Source organism: Podarcis bocagei, assembly GCF_964188305.1.
Source record: "Podarcis bocagei genome assembly, chromosome: W".
Classification (NCBI taxonomy): Eukaryota; Metazoa; Chordata; class Lepidosauria; order Squamata; family Lacertidae; genus Podarcis; species Podarcis bocagei.
Genome location: NC_138131.1, coordinates 52,863,728 through 52,879,114, shown reverse-complemented (window position 1 = coordinate 52,879,114; position 15,387 = coordinate 52,863,728).

The following is a 15,387-nucleotide window of genomic DNA, read 5'->3' as shown; positions in this document are numbered from 1 at the left end:
TTATGTTGAAGATATTTTATTCTTTTGGAAAGATGTCACAATGTACAATAACGCCCTAGCTCAGCTCAAAGAGCACTTTGACATGAAAGATCTCGGTGAGGTAAACAACTACCTATCTCTGGAAATAGAAAGAGATCAATGTGGTAACATTCTAGTACACCAGTCACGAAAAATTGCTGATGTGTTAAGCAAACTGAACCTGATGGATGCTAACCCTGTAGACACACCCATGACAACAGGTTATCAGGTAGAAGACACTGAAGAAGCATTTTCTGACACTACACTGTACAGAAGTGTGCTAGGCAAGCTAAACTTCATTGCCAGATGTTCAAGACCTGACATTGCTGTTAGCTGTAATTTGCTAAGCAGACAAGTTAACAATCCTACTGTTAAGGATTGGAAAGCTCTGAAATGCATAGCACGCTATTTAAAAGCCACTATGCATTACAGACTGAGATTTAACAATCAGAAGTCTGGTGGTCTTGAGATTTTTGCAGATGCAAGTTTTGGAAGTGACACTGCAGACAGGAAAAGTACGTCTGGAGTTTGCTACATGTACAATCAGGGTCTATTTGATTGGTCTTGCAAGAAGCAAACAACAATTAGCTTAAGTACTTGTGAAGCTGAACTGAATGCACTGTCTTATTCACTTAAGGATTGTGAATGGTTGTTACAATTGTGCAAAGACATGAAAATTCCTGTCAAATGTCCAATCCAGGTTTACCAGGACAACAAAGCATGTTTGGCTTTGCTGAATTCAGAAGGTTGTAAGCAAAGCACGAAGCACTTGCAATTGAAGGTGCAACATGCTAGGGAACATATTCAGAAGGGACTCGTAACGGTGTCCTATATGCCAGGTAATGAAATTCCTGCTGATGTATTGTCCAAGATTGTATCAAGGGATCAACACTGTACCTATGTACAGAAGTTGGGTTTGTACTGATGTTGTACGAACACGCTGCCCAGTGATGTTCACAGAAAGGGGGAGGATGTTGGTTTCTGCTCTCTTCACTGTGCAGCGAAGTGCTTGTCACAAGACAATGTTTACATTCCACAGTCAGAGTACTGTCGGGTTTTCCCACGGGAATGGGAAACTGGATGTGACGTACACTGGTTTCCTGTTTTTCACTGACTCTCTCGGTGTTCTTCATTCCGAGGAGAAGGACGGTTGCTTCTCTGCTCCCGCAGAGGCAAGATGCATGTTTGTAATTTCTCTACATTGAACTGAAAATAAAGCAACATTAAGCATGTGGCACGTACTGCTCATCATTCCGTTGTGCACAGGACTCTGCAATTACAACAGTTTTTGGGGTTAGAATGCACATTCAACCAAAAATCGCAAAAATGTTTGTTACCAGCCCAAATCAAGCCCAGGTGTTTTGGTTCCCTCTCAATAGAAAAAGGACGAATAAGTTTTGATTGCTCTTTCGGTGTTCATTCACCCACAAATAGCAAAGCGAAGTGCAATAAGCCTAAACAAAGCCAAACAGGTTGTTTTGGTTTCCAACTACATAGAAAGAAGAATCTTGGATTGCGCTTACTTCATGTCGTGTTCTTTGCTGTTAATGCACATTGACACAGAAATCACAAAGTGTGTGCAATGAGACCAAAATAACACAACACCATCTTTTCGCTTCCATATGCGTAGAAAGAAGACGAATAAGCTTTGTGTCACGGGAAATGGGGTTGCTTGTGTGTAAACCTCCAGCTGTTCCAAACTGCTTAGAAGTTGGTGGTGTCTTTCCCTGACTGAGCAGCCTGGGTGCTGCTGCTGCTCAGTCGCTGGACGTATCCGTGAGTGGGTGTTTCCTAAATTTCCTCCAACATAAAAGCTCCTTGACAGACACCCTTCGCCTCGCCTCTCTGCGCGTAACCCTTCTGCGCAGAGTGGGTGTGCCCAGAGGTGCCCCTCCACTCTCTTCACTACCTTCAGTGCCAGCATCTCGGAGCCTCTCCTCCGAGATGCTTCCTCCCTCTTCCTTCTTCCTGGTGTCACCGGGACATTCTTCCCCAGATGACCTTCTCTCTCTACCCTTACTCGTTCTTTCTTCCGCAGAATCGAGAAGCACCGCCTCTCCCCTCTGCTCCGATGTCAGTTCCCTGACATCCACCTCCCTCCCAGGGCCCTCCCCTCCCCCCGTCCTTCCCTCTGACGGTGACGCAGGAAACCCGCGGAAAGAACTCTCCTCTCCATCTGACGATTCAAACACCCCTCTCCATTTGCTGCTGTCTCTCCCCTCTTCCCAATCGGATTCTTCTTCTGGCCAACCCCCTACCTCCTCTTCGGAGGTGGGAAAACCCTCAAACTCTTCCTCCTCATCGGTGGTGCCAAATTGCTCCCTCCAAAATCTCTCTGGTGGTTTGGGCTTTCTCGGGTACCTGCTATGAAACTCCTCCTGCAGGTACTCATCCCTCATTTCTTCTGCTGGGACCCATGCGTTTTCCTCATCTGGCTCCCCCTCCCATGCCACCAAATACTCCCCCCTCCCCCCTTTCCACCTGGAATCGAGAATCTCAGCTGAATGTCCACTGAGTTCCCTTTCCTCCATCTGTGGATGCAAGGGTGCTTCATTTTGCTGACCCAGACACTCCCTCCCTTCCCTGAAAGGTGAAAGTAAGGACCTGTGAAACACAGGGTGCAGTTTCATGTGAGATGGCAATTTGAGCCTAAAGGTCACCGGATTAACTTGCTGAACTACTTGGAATGGTCCCAGCCTCTTTGGCTTCTTGCACCCTCCTTTGAACGGTAACCCTTTGGTGGACAACCACACCTGGTCCCCCACTCCTATGTTTTCCCCCTCCCTGCGGTGCCGGTCTGCCTGCCGCTTATACACTTCTTTGGCTCTCTCCAGGTTTAACTTAAGCTGTTGGTGTAAAGCCTGCATCTCTTCCACAAACTCCTCCGCTGCGGGAACACTCCAACTTCCCTCCCCTTCCCCTGGGAAAGCCCTGGGGTGGCACCCGTAATTTGCCATAAACGGACTCATCCCTGTAGACACATGTTCTGCGTTATTGTATGCAAACTCAGCCAACGCTAATTTGTCCACCCAATCATACTCCCTCTCGTTGACGTAGCAGCGTAGATATTGTTGCAGCACGCTGTTCGCTCTCTCTGCCTGTCCATTGGTCTCCGGATGCCTGGCCGTTGAGAACACCACCTCCACGTCCAGCAGACTCATAAGCTTTCTCCAGAAACGGGACGTGAATTGCTGGCCTCTGTCGGATAAAATCCTCAAGGGGGCGCCATGCAACCTGAAAACATGCTCTACAAACAACTTGGCCGTTTCTTCTGCAGTCACCGCATGCGAGCACGCAATAAAATGGCACATTTTTGTCATCAAATCAACTACCACCATAACTGCCGTTTTCCCCCTGGCTTTGGGTAGATCAGTCATAAAGTCAATTGATACCACCTCCCATGGTCTCTCTGGTGTAGGTAAGGGTTCCAGTAACCCCGCAGGTGCCGACCTCTCCCCCTTCGCTCTCTGGCAAACCTGGCACCCTCGTACATACTGCTTCACATCCTCTCTCACCCGTGGCCACCAAAACTGCCTGGTGACTAGTAACATAGTTTTATGTTGGCCAAAATGTCCTGCCGTGGGGTTGTCATGCATCTGTTTGAGTATTCTGCTTCTCAATTCCCCCTCAGGTATGTACAAGGCCCCTCTATAGTACAATGCTCCGTCCTTAACTTCAACCCCCCCCCCGAGTTTCCCCAGTGATATCAATTTCTCGCATTTTGGTTTGTGCATATTGATCATCCCTCGTCAACCCGGCTAGCTCTTGCCTCCCGACGAACACTCCCCCACACACCCATTTGTCCTCGGGAATGACATGTCGTGCTTCTGGTCCTCCCTCCCCTTCCTCGTATTCAGGCTTGCGAGAGAGGGCATCTGCTCTGACATTTTCCTTCCCGGGCACGTACCTAATTTCAAAATTAAACTTGGAAAACTCTTGAGCCCCCCGCACCTGTCGTTGGTTGAGCACTCTTGCCGTTCTCCAATATTCCAGGTTCTTGTGGTCAGTACACACCTGGACCTTGTGCTGTGCGCCTATGAGAAAATGTCGCCACCGTCGAAAAGCCTCGTGAGTTGCCAGCAGTTCTCGATTGTACACTGTGTAGTTTTGCTCCGACTTGTTAAGCTTCCTGGAAAAGAAGGCACACGGTTTCCACTCCCCATTTGCCTGCTGAAGCAATATCCCCCCTACAGCTCTGTCTGATGCGTCCGTCTCTAGCCTTATCGGCTTCCGCAGATCCACGTGCAGGAGGTGCTCTTCCGACGCAAACGCCTTCTTGAGCTTTTCAAAGGAACTTTGGGCCTCCTCCGTCCATACGAACTTCTTCTTGCTGCTGAGACAATCTGTTATGGGTGCTGTTAAATGAGCGAAGTTCTGGATAAACTTCCGGTAAAAATTTGCAAACCCCAAAAACCTCTGTACATCCTTCCGGTTCTTGGGAGGCTTCCATTCTAGCACGGCCTGCACCTTGCCTGGGTCCATGGCCAGACCCTTCGCTGACAACCTGTAGCCCAGGAACTCCACCTCTCATGCATAGAATTGGCATTTCTCCAGTTTGACCCACAGCTGATGCTCCTGCAGCCTTTTCAGCACTTCTCTGACGTCTTTCACATGCTGCTCCTCATTCTCTGAGTAGATGAGTACGTCGTCCAGAAAAGCCACACAATTCTTGTACAGCAGGGACCCCAGCACGTGGTGCATGAAAGCTTGAAAGGTGCTCGATCCCGATTGTAATCCGAAGGGCATAACTAAGTACTCAAAGGCTCCCAGAGGGGTGAACATGGTGGTTTTCCATTCATCCCCCTCCTTCATCCTTATCAAGTTGTACGCCCCCCGAAGGTCCAACTTGGTAAAAATCTTCCCCTTCCTTACCCTGGCCAAAATGTCATCAATTCTGGGCATTGGGAAGGTCACTGGTTCCGACACCCTGTTCAATCCACGGTAGTCCACTACGAGCCTGGGCTCATGAGAGTCTCTCTTGTCCACAAAGAACACTGGACTACCCCCCACCGCCCTCGATTCCCTTATGAACCCTCGCTTCAGGTTATTGTCAATAAACTTCCGCAATTCCTGCATCTCCCTATCTGACATGGCGTACAGCTTGCCCACTGGCAGCTGAGCGTCTGGGAGCAAGTTGATCTGGCAGTCAAAGGGCCTGTGGGGGGGTAGCCGATCCGCCTCCTTCTCGCTGAAGACTTCTTCCAAGTCCGCATACTGAGGTGGTATCTTCCCTTTTTCCCCGACTGCCATCCCTGCCACCCTGGCTACTGCCATCCTCGAGGTTTCCCCTCCGTGGCAATGCTCTACGCAGTGAGCTGACCCAAAGGTGACTGTCCGCTGGTGCCACCCTACTACTGGGTCGTGCAGTGCCAGCCAACTCATTCCCAGTATGATGGGTGGTCCTGCCAGGGTGGCTACGTGGAAGGCAATGGTCTCAGTGTGTCTGCAAACCGTCATTTTCATGGGAGGGGTCTGGTGGGTTACATCCCCTCCCAAAAGTTCTCTCCCATCTATCGTGGTTACTTGCAGGGGACGTTCTAAAGGCACCACCTGGAGCTGGTGTTCTAGCGCAAAATCCTTGCTAAAGAAGTTGCAAGAGCTGCCTGAATCCAGCAGCGCCTTCACTTTGATGGGGTGTCCGTTTGGGAATTCTAGCACCACCTCTATTGCGATGGCTGCTCGGGGGGGGGGTCTGGTTTGGGCACTACTACTGGTTGCTCGCCTGGCTGCTGTGCCCTTTTTCCTGCAGCCAAGCCTTGCCGTTTCCCGGCGCCTCCTTCTTTTCCTCCTCACTCCCCACTGCCCCCACCATTCCTTGCCACGCCTTCTTCTGAGGGCATGCTCTGGCAAAATGTCCTGGCTGCTGGCATAGGAAACACCTCTTATTGATTTTCCCCTCCTTCTTACGCACCTCGCTGGAGTTTGAAAATCCGCGCGCGCTCACTCCTCCAATCTCCATTGGCTCCTTGGGCGGCACTGCCGACGCTGGCATGTCTGGAATCCGGTTCTCCTGCCAACGCTCAGCTCTCCCTTCCCGCCTTTCCAGCGCGCGTGTCTCTTGTCTGACTCCCACAGTGAACGCCAACTTGGTCAGCTGGTCCATCGATTGAGGGCGGGGCGAGCGGGAAAGTTCGTCTCTCACCCAAGGGGATAAGCCCTCCTCAAACAACATTTGAATAGGTTCCGAACTCAGATCCCACCCAAGTTTATGGATCAGCATAGCAAATCTCGACCAGTACTCTCTCACTGACTGGTTCCCCTGTTTGCACCCCATCAGTTCTTTGCGCGTCACACTCAATTCCACATCGCTCGAAAACATGTGATCCATTGCGGAGAAGAACTTTCTCAGGTCCTTTAAGGCAGCGTTCTCCGCTGCCATTAAGGGTCGAACCCAATCTCTAGCTCGCCCCTCCAGGTGCCCCACCACGAAAGCAACTCTTCCCCCATCGTCGGCAAAGTCATCGTACTGGAGGTCCAACGCATACTGCACTTCTGTTTTAAAAGCGTTGTAATCTCTGGGGTTGCCCCCAAACTTCTGCACAAGTCCCGGTACCTTTCTTGCGATGGGGGTAATCTTGCCCTGGGTGTCATGCGTCCTCCTTTCATCCAGCCGCGCCGCTAGTAGAGCCAGTTGCCTCTCCAGATCTCGGTTTCTCTCCTCAAGACTCTGTCCGCCTCTGGCTCCCTCTCCTGCGCCTGCTCCTTCTGTTTGTCTCATGACTGTTCCCCAGTGCTCTTACACACAAGCAAGGTAAGGGACTCACGGATTGCTGTCACGGGAAATGGGGTTGCTTGTGTGTAAACCTCCAGCTGTTCCAAACTGCTTAGAAGTTGGTGGTGTCTTTCCCTGACTGAGCAGCCTAGGTGCTGCTGCTGCTCAGTCGCTGGACGTATCCGTGAGTGGGTGTTTCCTAAATTTCCTCCAACATAAAAGCTCCTTGACAGACACCCTTCGCCTCGCCTCTCTGCGCGTAACCCTTCTGCGCAGAGTGGGCATGCCCAGAGGTGCCCCTCCACTCTCTTCACTACCTTCAGTGCCAACATCTCGGAGCCTATCCTCCGAGGTGCTTCCTCCCTCTTCCTTCTTCCTGGTGTCACCGGGACATTCTTCCCCAGATGACCTTCTCTCTCTACCCTTACTCGTTCCTTCTTCTGCAGAATCGGGAAGCACCGCCTCTCCCCTCTGCTCCGATGTCAGTTCCCTGACACTTTGATTGGGCTTTTTTCAATTCGCATGGTGTTATTTGGGTGTGCGCCAGAATCACCCCAAACGAAAGCAAAAAGGTGTTTTGGGTTCCATCTACATAAAAAGAAGATGATAAAGCTCTGATTGGGCTTATTTCAAATTGGTATTTTTGGGGTTAGAATGCACATTCAACCCAAAATCGCAGAAATGTTTGTTACCAGCCCAAATCAAGCCCAGGTGTTTTGGTTCCCTCTCAATAGAAAAAGGACGAATAAGTTTTGATTGCTCTTTCGGTGTTCCTTCACTCACAAATAGCAAAGCGGTGTAATAAGCCTAAACAAAGCCAAACAGGTTGTTTTGGTTTCCAACTACATAGAAAGAAGAATCTTGGGTTGCGCTTACTTCATGTCGTGTTCTTGCTTTTAATGCACATTGACACAGAAATCGCAAAGTGTGTGTAATGAGACCAAAATAACACAACACCTTCTTTTCGCTTCCATATGCGTAGAAAGAAGACAAATGCTTTGATTGGGCTTTTTTCAATTCGCATGGGGTTATTTGGGTGTGCGCCAGAATCACCCCAAACGAAAGCAAAAAGGTGTTTTGGGTTCCATCTACATAAAAAGAAGATGATAAAGCTCTGATTGGGCTTATTTCAAATTGGTGTTTTTGGGGTTAGAATGCACATTCAACCAAAAATCGCAGATGACCTGTTTGTTATAAGCCCAAATCAAGCATAGATGTTTTGGTTCCATCTCAATAGAAAAAGGACGAATAAGCTTCGATTGCTCTTTCGGTGTTCATTCACCCACAAATAGCAAAGCGAAGTGTAATAAGCCTAAAGAAAGCCAAACAGGTTATTTTGGTTTCCAACTACATAGAAAGAAGAATCTTGGATTGCGCTTACTTCATGTCGTGTTCTTTGCTGTTAATGCACATTGACACAGAAATCGCAAAGTGTGTGTAATGAGACCAAAATAACACAGCACCATTTTTTCGCTTCCATATGCGTAGAAAGAAGACGAATAAGCTTTGATTGGGCTTTTTTCAATTCGCATGGTGTTATTTGGGTGTGCACCAGAATCACCCCAAACGAAAGCAAAAAGGTTTTTTGGGTTCCATCTACATAAAAAGAAATAAATAAAGACACGGGACACAATATTTAAGGTTAATGCAGTGTTTCCCAACCACTGTTCCGCGGCACACTAGAGATGTTGCCTGGTGTGCCGAGGGAAAAATTAAAAAATTCGAAAGATTTTTTTTTTTAAGTCAAATTTTCGATTGGGGCGCCCTCACTAGATGACCCCTGGAGTTCCCTCCCTCCCTCCCGCTCTGCGCCTCCCTCCTCCTCCTCCTCCTCCTCCTCCGGGGAGGCCCGTCCTGGCTCTCGGCCAAGGCTTGGCGGCTGCCACTCACTCACTCGCTCGCCCACCCGTCCCTCCATCCCTGCACCCGGCCTCTCCCCCTCCGTCCCCGGCGCGGGGGCTGCCGGGATCCGTAGTCCCCTCGCCCTTGGGCTCCGCGCCCGCGCGGGGTGCACAAACTACGTTTCCCAGCGTGGCCTGGCGGGCCGGGCGTTTTGTTTGAAGCGCTCTTCTCCCGGCCATGGAATGAGCGCGGCGGCGGCGGCCGGGCGGGCAGGGGCTCTTCCGCGCGGACCCCGCGCAGCCTGCCTGCGCCCCCGCGGAGATCGGGCGGCAGGATGGAGCCCGGGGATCCCCGCGGAGGCGGAGCGGCGGAGGCGGAGGCTGCCCCCCAGGTAGGGCTGCGTCGGGGGTGTGTGTTATTTTTGCAATGCTGCATCCGCGCTGGAGGGGACGCATCGGACCGCGGGGAGACCCCTTGGCGTGCGTGCAAGGCAATGCATGTGTGCAGGCGTTGCATGGAGTGCAGTACAATGCAATGGCAACGCGGCGCCCTGCATGCATGCATGCAACTTCCACCGGCGCTCCGGACTTGGCAGGTGAGGGGGGTCCCCAGTGGGCGGCAGAGAGAGCCGGGAGGGCGAAGGGGAGCCGGGGGGAGCAGCGCTGCTCCCCGAGCTGAGCCCGGGGAGAAACTTCGGCGTCGTTGCGCCGGGTGTTGGAAGCGGAGGCTGGCGGGGGCCCCTCACCTGCAAAACCTGGTCGCCTCTCATATATTTCGTGCATTGCATTCATCGCCCGCTTTCTCCTCCAAGGAGCTCCCGGGGGCGCGCGTGGTTCTCCCCGTGTTATCCTCGCAACAACAGCCCTGCGAGGTGGGTCAGGCGAGTGGCCCAAGGGAGCACCCAGGGATTGTCCTGGCCAGGTGGGGTGATTTGAACCCTGCTCTCTGCCCGGTCTTCGTCCTCATTTAGCCCCCACATGTGCATGACTGTGCATGACTGAGGTTTTTCCCCCTCGTCTTGGCTATGGTGTGAGTCTGTGCTGTTAATTAATGGGGTTCTGCCTTCGGAGAAGATGAGCCAGCCCTCAAGGAGGTGATTATGTAATTTGCTAGCAATTCATGTCCCTCCTGGCGTGACGCTGCGCGCTGACGTCACGGGGCTGTAATGGTGGTGTGCCTCGAGATTTTTTTCATGAAACAAGTGTGCCTTTGCCCAAAAAAGGTTGGGAAACACTGGGTTAATGAGCATAAAAAAGGCCACAACTTTATTGATTACAGAATTGAAAGGTATTGGCCTTAGGCATTGGCTCCTATCGACTACCCGGCATGGAGACCGGGAAGGGTTAACCACCAGCCGTGGGAGTCCTGTTGAAGTACACCAACTAAGATCCCACGGGTGTCACTGCTCGGGGGCGTGCCGGAGGCCCTTACCTTCCTAGGTTTCGGACAAGGCAACGCCCCCCGGAGTCCTCTACTGGACTACCCATTTTCATTGGGGGAAGGTGATGGCGCTTCCTTCCCCCCTCATTTGCATAACAATTACCCCTGCCAATGCCTAACCGCCAATACCGAGAAGTTGTGACGTTTGCTACGAGGTAGGCGAAAAAACCAAAAGGCTGGAAGTGCACCAAGTTGGAAAAATTCCTACCAGGCCCCTTGCGGCGACCAACCGAAGTCCATAGCAAGGTCATATCTAGCTAAGCCTAAAGGGTGGTTGGGATGGGATAACCGGTGAGCTGGAACGGGGCAAAGAGGGCGGTCCCCGGACATGCCTGGCCTTAAATGGGCTAGGCCCCGCCGCCCCGGCCCCACCAATTGGCGGGCAGGGTTGCCGGCATGCCCGGGGATTCCCCTGTTCTCGCGGGGGCAAAAGGCCAGCCCCCGCGAGTGGAGTGTGTGGGAGGGGTTAGCCCGCAACCCCCTCTCCTCTCTAGCTCGGAAATGGCTTTGCGTGGCAAGTCCCCTCCCCCATGTGAAATAAAGACACGGGACACATTATTTAAGGTTAATGGGCATAAAAAGGCCACAACTGTATTGATTACAGAATTGGAAGGTATTGGCCTTAGGCATTGGCTCCTATCGACTAACCGGCATGGAGACCGGGAAGGGTTGTCCACAAGCCGTGGGAGTCCTGTTGAAGTACGCCAACTAGGATCCCACGGGTGTCACCGCTCGGGGGCGTGCCGGAGGCCCTTACCTCCCTAGGTTTCGGACAAGGCAACGCCCCCCGGAGTCCTCTACCGGAATACCCATTTTCATTGGGGGAAGGTGATGGCGCTTCCTTCCCCCTCATTTGCATAACAATTACCCCTGCCAATGCCTAACCGCAAATCGAGCAAAGCTCGCCGCCAATACCTTCAAGCCTGTAACCAATCCGTAATCCCTGCTATGATGTCCCCCAACCAAATATCATTTCCAGCATCTGACAGATGCACGCCATCCCGTCTGTAGAGGGCCTTGTTGCTGTACTGGATGCCTGGGTGCCTAATGACGCACCCGTCCAGAGCCACCACTCTACGTTCCACAGCCCGTTCCAAGACCTTTCTTGCCTTGTTGATTCCAACCGGGCTCACACAATCCCTCCACGTCCTCCTCTCAAGCAGCGAGGACCACAAGATCGTAATGTTTGGGTAAGTCGCCATCAGATCAGCAAAATCGTCAAAAATGTTCCATCTCAAGTCAATAGCTTTGCGATACGCTAAGTCGTTTCCCCCCAACTGGACAACCAGGGCATCAGGTGGGCCCTCCGAGGCAGCTCTCGCCATCACGGCTGGCTTGAATTCGCTCCAGCACATCCCTCTATGCGCTATCCACGCCAGCTCTACATTTGCAGGCAAGCTCAGATTTATACCCAAACCGGTGTTCATGGCACGATTCTTGGCCCAATGCACGATGCTGTGGCCCACCAGCCAAATGCGCACCCTCTTGTATTCTGAAAAGCAAACAGGCAGAAAACCACGGTCAGGAAACCCCACAGCTAGTCATAAATTCTTTCTCACATAAGCTCTGTATGCATTAGATCTCCACCGCCCCAAGTCCTTTATCCTGTCTGCTGAGAGCCCAAGATGCACTGCAGTGGTTGCTGCCCCTATCCGAAAGGAGTGAGCCGCAAATTCGGCCGCGGACAGACCGCAAGCTGACAATGCCAAGCGCATCACCCGCGTAAACTGATGCCTGGCCAAGAGCGATCCATCCGCGTGAATAAATAGGGGGCCGGGGCTACTGGGTCTTAAGTAGAGGAAACGCCTCGTATCCCTCACCGGGCAGGGACCACTAGCCTGTGCAGCTGGTAGCCGAAGGAGGGCCCCTCTGCCCTGTTGGTCCGTCTTAGAGCTCCGTACTTGAACCATCAGGTCAGTCTCTGATAGGGTCAGATCACTTAACAGGATGCCCTCTGGCCGTGGGCAACCCCTCCCTCGCAGACTACCTCACCTATGCGCAGGGCGCCAAAGAAGGCTACGGAATAAGCGGCAGAGAATAGGCGCGCTTCATATTTTGACCAGCATATTTCTCGTAATTTTTTGTGTATCTGGGTCAAAATATCATACGTTATGGGCCTCCTCTTGTCAGAGCTGGGGGGCTGTAGCTGGCGCCAGCCCTCTAAGGTCTTACGCACGATAAATTGTGCGCACGGGTCGATGGCGAAAAAGGCTTTACAAAAATAGGAAATCCCCGCGGACTGAATATTGAGAGTCTTTGGTGCCCTGCCCAGCTCCTTCAGATGGGTTAAGTAGTGGAGGACCTCCCTTGTTGAGGGAATGGAATTCTGCTTTGCGCTGGGTATACTGCTGCGGAACTTTAAAAAGTCAGCCCAAGCCTTCTTGTATGATCTCATTGTGGAAGGGGCAACTGCACCGAATACTCCCTTCATCATTTCCTGCTCCCAAGGCTCCAGAGATGCTCCGGGAAAGGCATTGATGATTGTTCCGCTTCCGGCGCTAATGAGCGAAAGCGCTCCATCTGAAAACGAGACAGAGCATCCATGATGTCATTATTAATGCCAGGTACGAATTTGGCTGAAAAATATATATTCTGCTCCAAACACAGGAGGACGAAGGACCGTAACAAGTTACCCACCCTGGTGGAGCGCGCGGACTGCTGAGAAAGAACTGCTACCACTGCCTGGTTATCTGTGTTGAAACAAACCCTATGGTTGCGGAACTGCTCCGACCAAAGATGTACTGCCACCACGATAGGGAAAAATTCCAAGAATGTAAGGTCCCGAGTAATGGGCTGGCCCTGCCAGTCTGCAGGCCACTTTTTGGCACGCCACTGGCCCCTGAAGTAAACCCCGAAACCCAAGGAACCTGCTGAACTTGGAAATCAGCGTTGAGCGCCATGGAGTCTTGCCACAAGGATATACCGTTGTACTTGTCGAGGAACTGTAACCAAACTCCCAGATCTGCCTTAACTTCTTTGGAGAGGCGCACCCTATGCTGTGGTGCCCTGAGACCAGTGGCCAATCTGGCCAGGCGGCCACAAAAGGGGCGGCCCGGCGCCACTACCCTACAGGCGAAATTTAGGTGGCCTAGCAGGGACTGAACTTGCCTTAAGGTAACCTTCCTCAGGGGTAGCAGCTGCTGTATCAGTGCTTTAAGAGCGATCAATTTATTCTCGGGCAGTCTAGAGGTCTGGGCCACGGTATCTAACTCGATGCCCAAGTAGACAATAGAGGTGGCTGGACCCTCCGTCTTTTCGGCGGCTAGCGGCACCCCTAGCTCACCAGCTAAAGCCGTGAAGGCCTCCAAGAGGGCGGAGCATCGCTGCCTGTTATCTGCCACCAAAATAAAATCATCAAGACAATGTGACACGCCCAACGACCCTGTCCTGAAGCGTAGGGCCCAGTCCAAAAACGTACTAAACGACTCAAAGGCTGAGCAAGCCACGGAACAACCCATCGGCATTGTTTTGTCAATGAAATACGCTCCGTCAAATCTAAAGCCCAACCAACGGAAATCAGCCGGGTGGACGGGAAGGAGGCGGAATGCCGACTCGATGATGCATTTGGCTAGAAGTGCCCCCTGCCCAAATCGCCGAATCATTTTCACTGCTTGGTCAAAGGAGGCGTATTTTACTGTACAAAGCTCCTGGGGGATCGCATCATTGACAGAGCCTCCCCTTGGGTGGGAAAGGTTGTGTATCATGCGGAATTCCCCTGGGGTCTTCTTTAGTACAATGCCCAGAGGGGATAGGTGAAGTCCTTCAAAGGGGGGTTCGGCAAAGGGGCCTGCCACCCTCCCTGCCTTGATTTCCTTCTCTATCTTTTTTCTAACTATCTCTGGTCTTTCCTTAACAGACTTTTGATTTTGTGGGTTCCCGGTGTTGGGGGGGAAGCCACGGGGATTCTGAACCCCTTGGAGAACCCCTCCCAAAGGTATTGTGCAGCTGTTCGATCGGGATACTGGTCCAGTAAGGTTTTGAGGGGCTGAAGTTTGATGGGGGAGGAGGCTAAACCCAGGTGCTAAACCCAGGGAGGAGGCTAAACCCAGTTACTGGCGGTTACCAGGCCCCTGGCGGGTGGATCCGGGGGCACCCCTGTTATTGTTGTGGAAGAACCCCCGCCCCCCGAAAGGGCTACTGTTTGTTCTTGAAGCAGGCAGAGGCGGGGTGGTTACCCCAGCACCGCTCACATTCATGCAGATACTTACAGGAGAGTCGCGAGCATACACCCCTGTTGTACTCCCAGCACTGACGGCGCCGCTTCACCTCTGTCTTACCCGCCTTGGATGAGTCCTGATTTTTCTTTTCGATGTAGGGATTGACGTCCTCGCCCCAGTAATTAGGATCCGTTAGATCCCAGTGGGTGGAAGGCAGGAGAGAAGCGTTTCTACGGAAATTCTCATTGTACGTTAAAGCGGCATTTTCTCCCGCGAGAGCATGTGCCCTCCTCACGTGAGCCAGATAAGCAACCAAATCCATGGAGCGCCGAGGATAAGCTGCACACACAACTCCCATGAAAACCTGGTACCCATCCAACCAATTCTCAAAGGTGCGCTCTGCCCTAGGCGTCCTGTACCTCCGCTTACCATAGGACCGCCTCTTTTCCCCTTTTAGAATCATAGACTCAAAGAATCATAGAGTTGGAAGAGACCACAAGGGCCATCGAGTCCAACCCCCTGCCAAGCAGGAAACACCATCAGAGCACTCCTGACATATGGTTGTCAAGCCTCTGCTTAAAGACCTCCAAAGTAGGAGACTCCACCACACTCCTTGGCAGCAAATTCCACTGTCGAACAGCTCTTACTGTCAGGAAGTTCTTCCTAATGTTTAGGTGGAATCTTCTTTCTTGTAGTTTGGATCCATTGCTCCGTGTCCGCTTCTCTGGAGCAGCAGAAAACAACCTTTCTCCCTCCTCTATGTGACATCCTTTTATATATTTGAACATGGCTATCATATCACCCCTTAACCTCCTCTTCTCCAGGCTAAACATGCCCAGCTCCCTTAGCCGTTCCTCATAAGGCATCGTTTCCAGGCCTTTGAACATTTTAGTTGCCCTCCTCTGGACACATTCCAGTTTGTCAGTGTCCTTCTTGAATTGTGGTGCCCAGAACTGGACACAGTACTCTAGGTGAGGTCTGACCAGAGCAGAATACAGTGGCACTATTACTTCCCTTGATCTAGATGCTATACTCCTATTGATGCAGCCCAGAATTGCATTGGCTTTTTTAGCTGCCACGTCACACTGTTGGCTCATGTCAAGTTTGTGGTCAACCAAGACTCCTAGATCCTTTTCACATGTACTGCTCTCAAGCCAGGTGTCACCCATCTTGTATTTGTGCCTCTCATTTTTTTTTTGCCCAAGTGCAATACTTTAC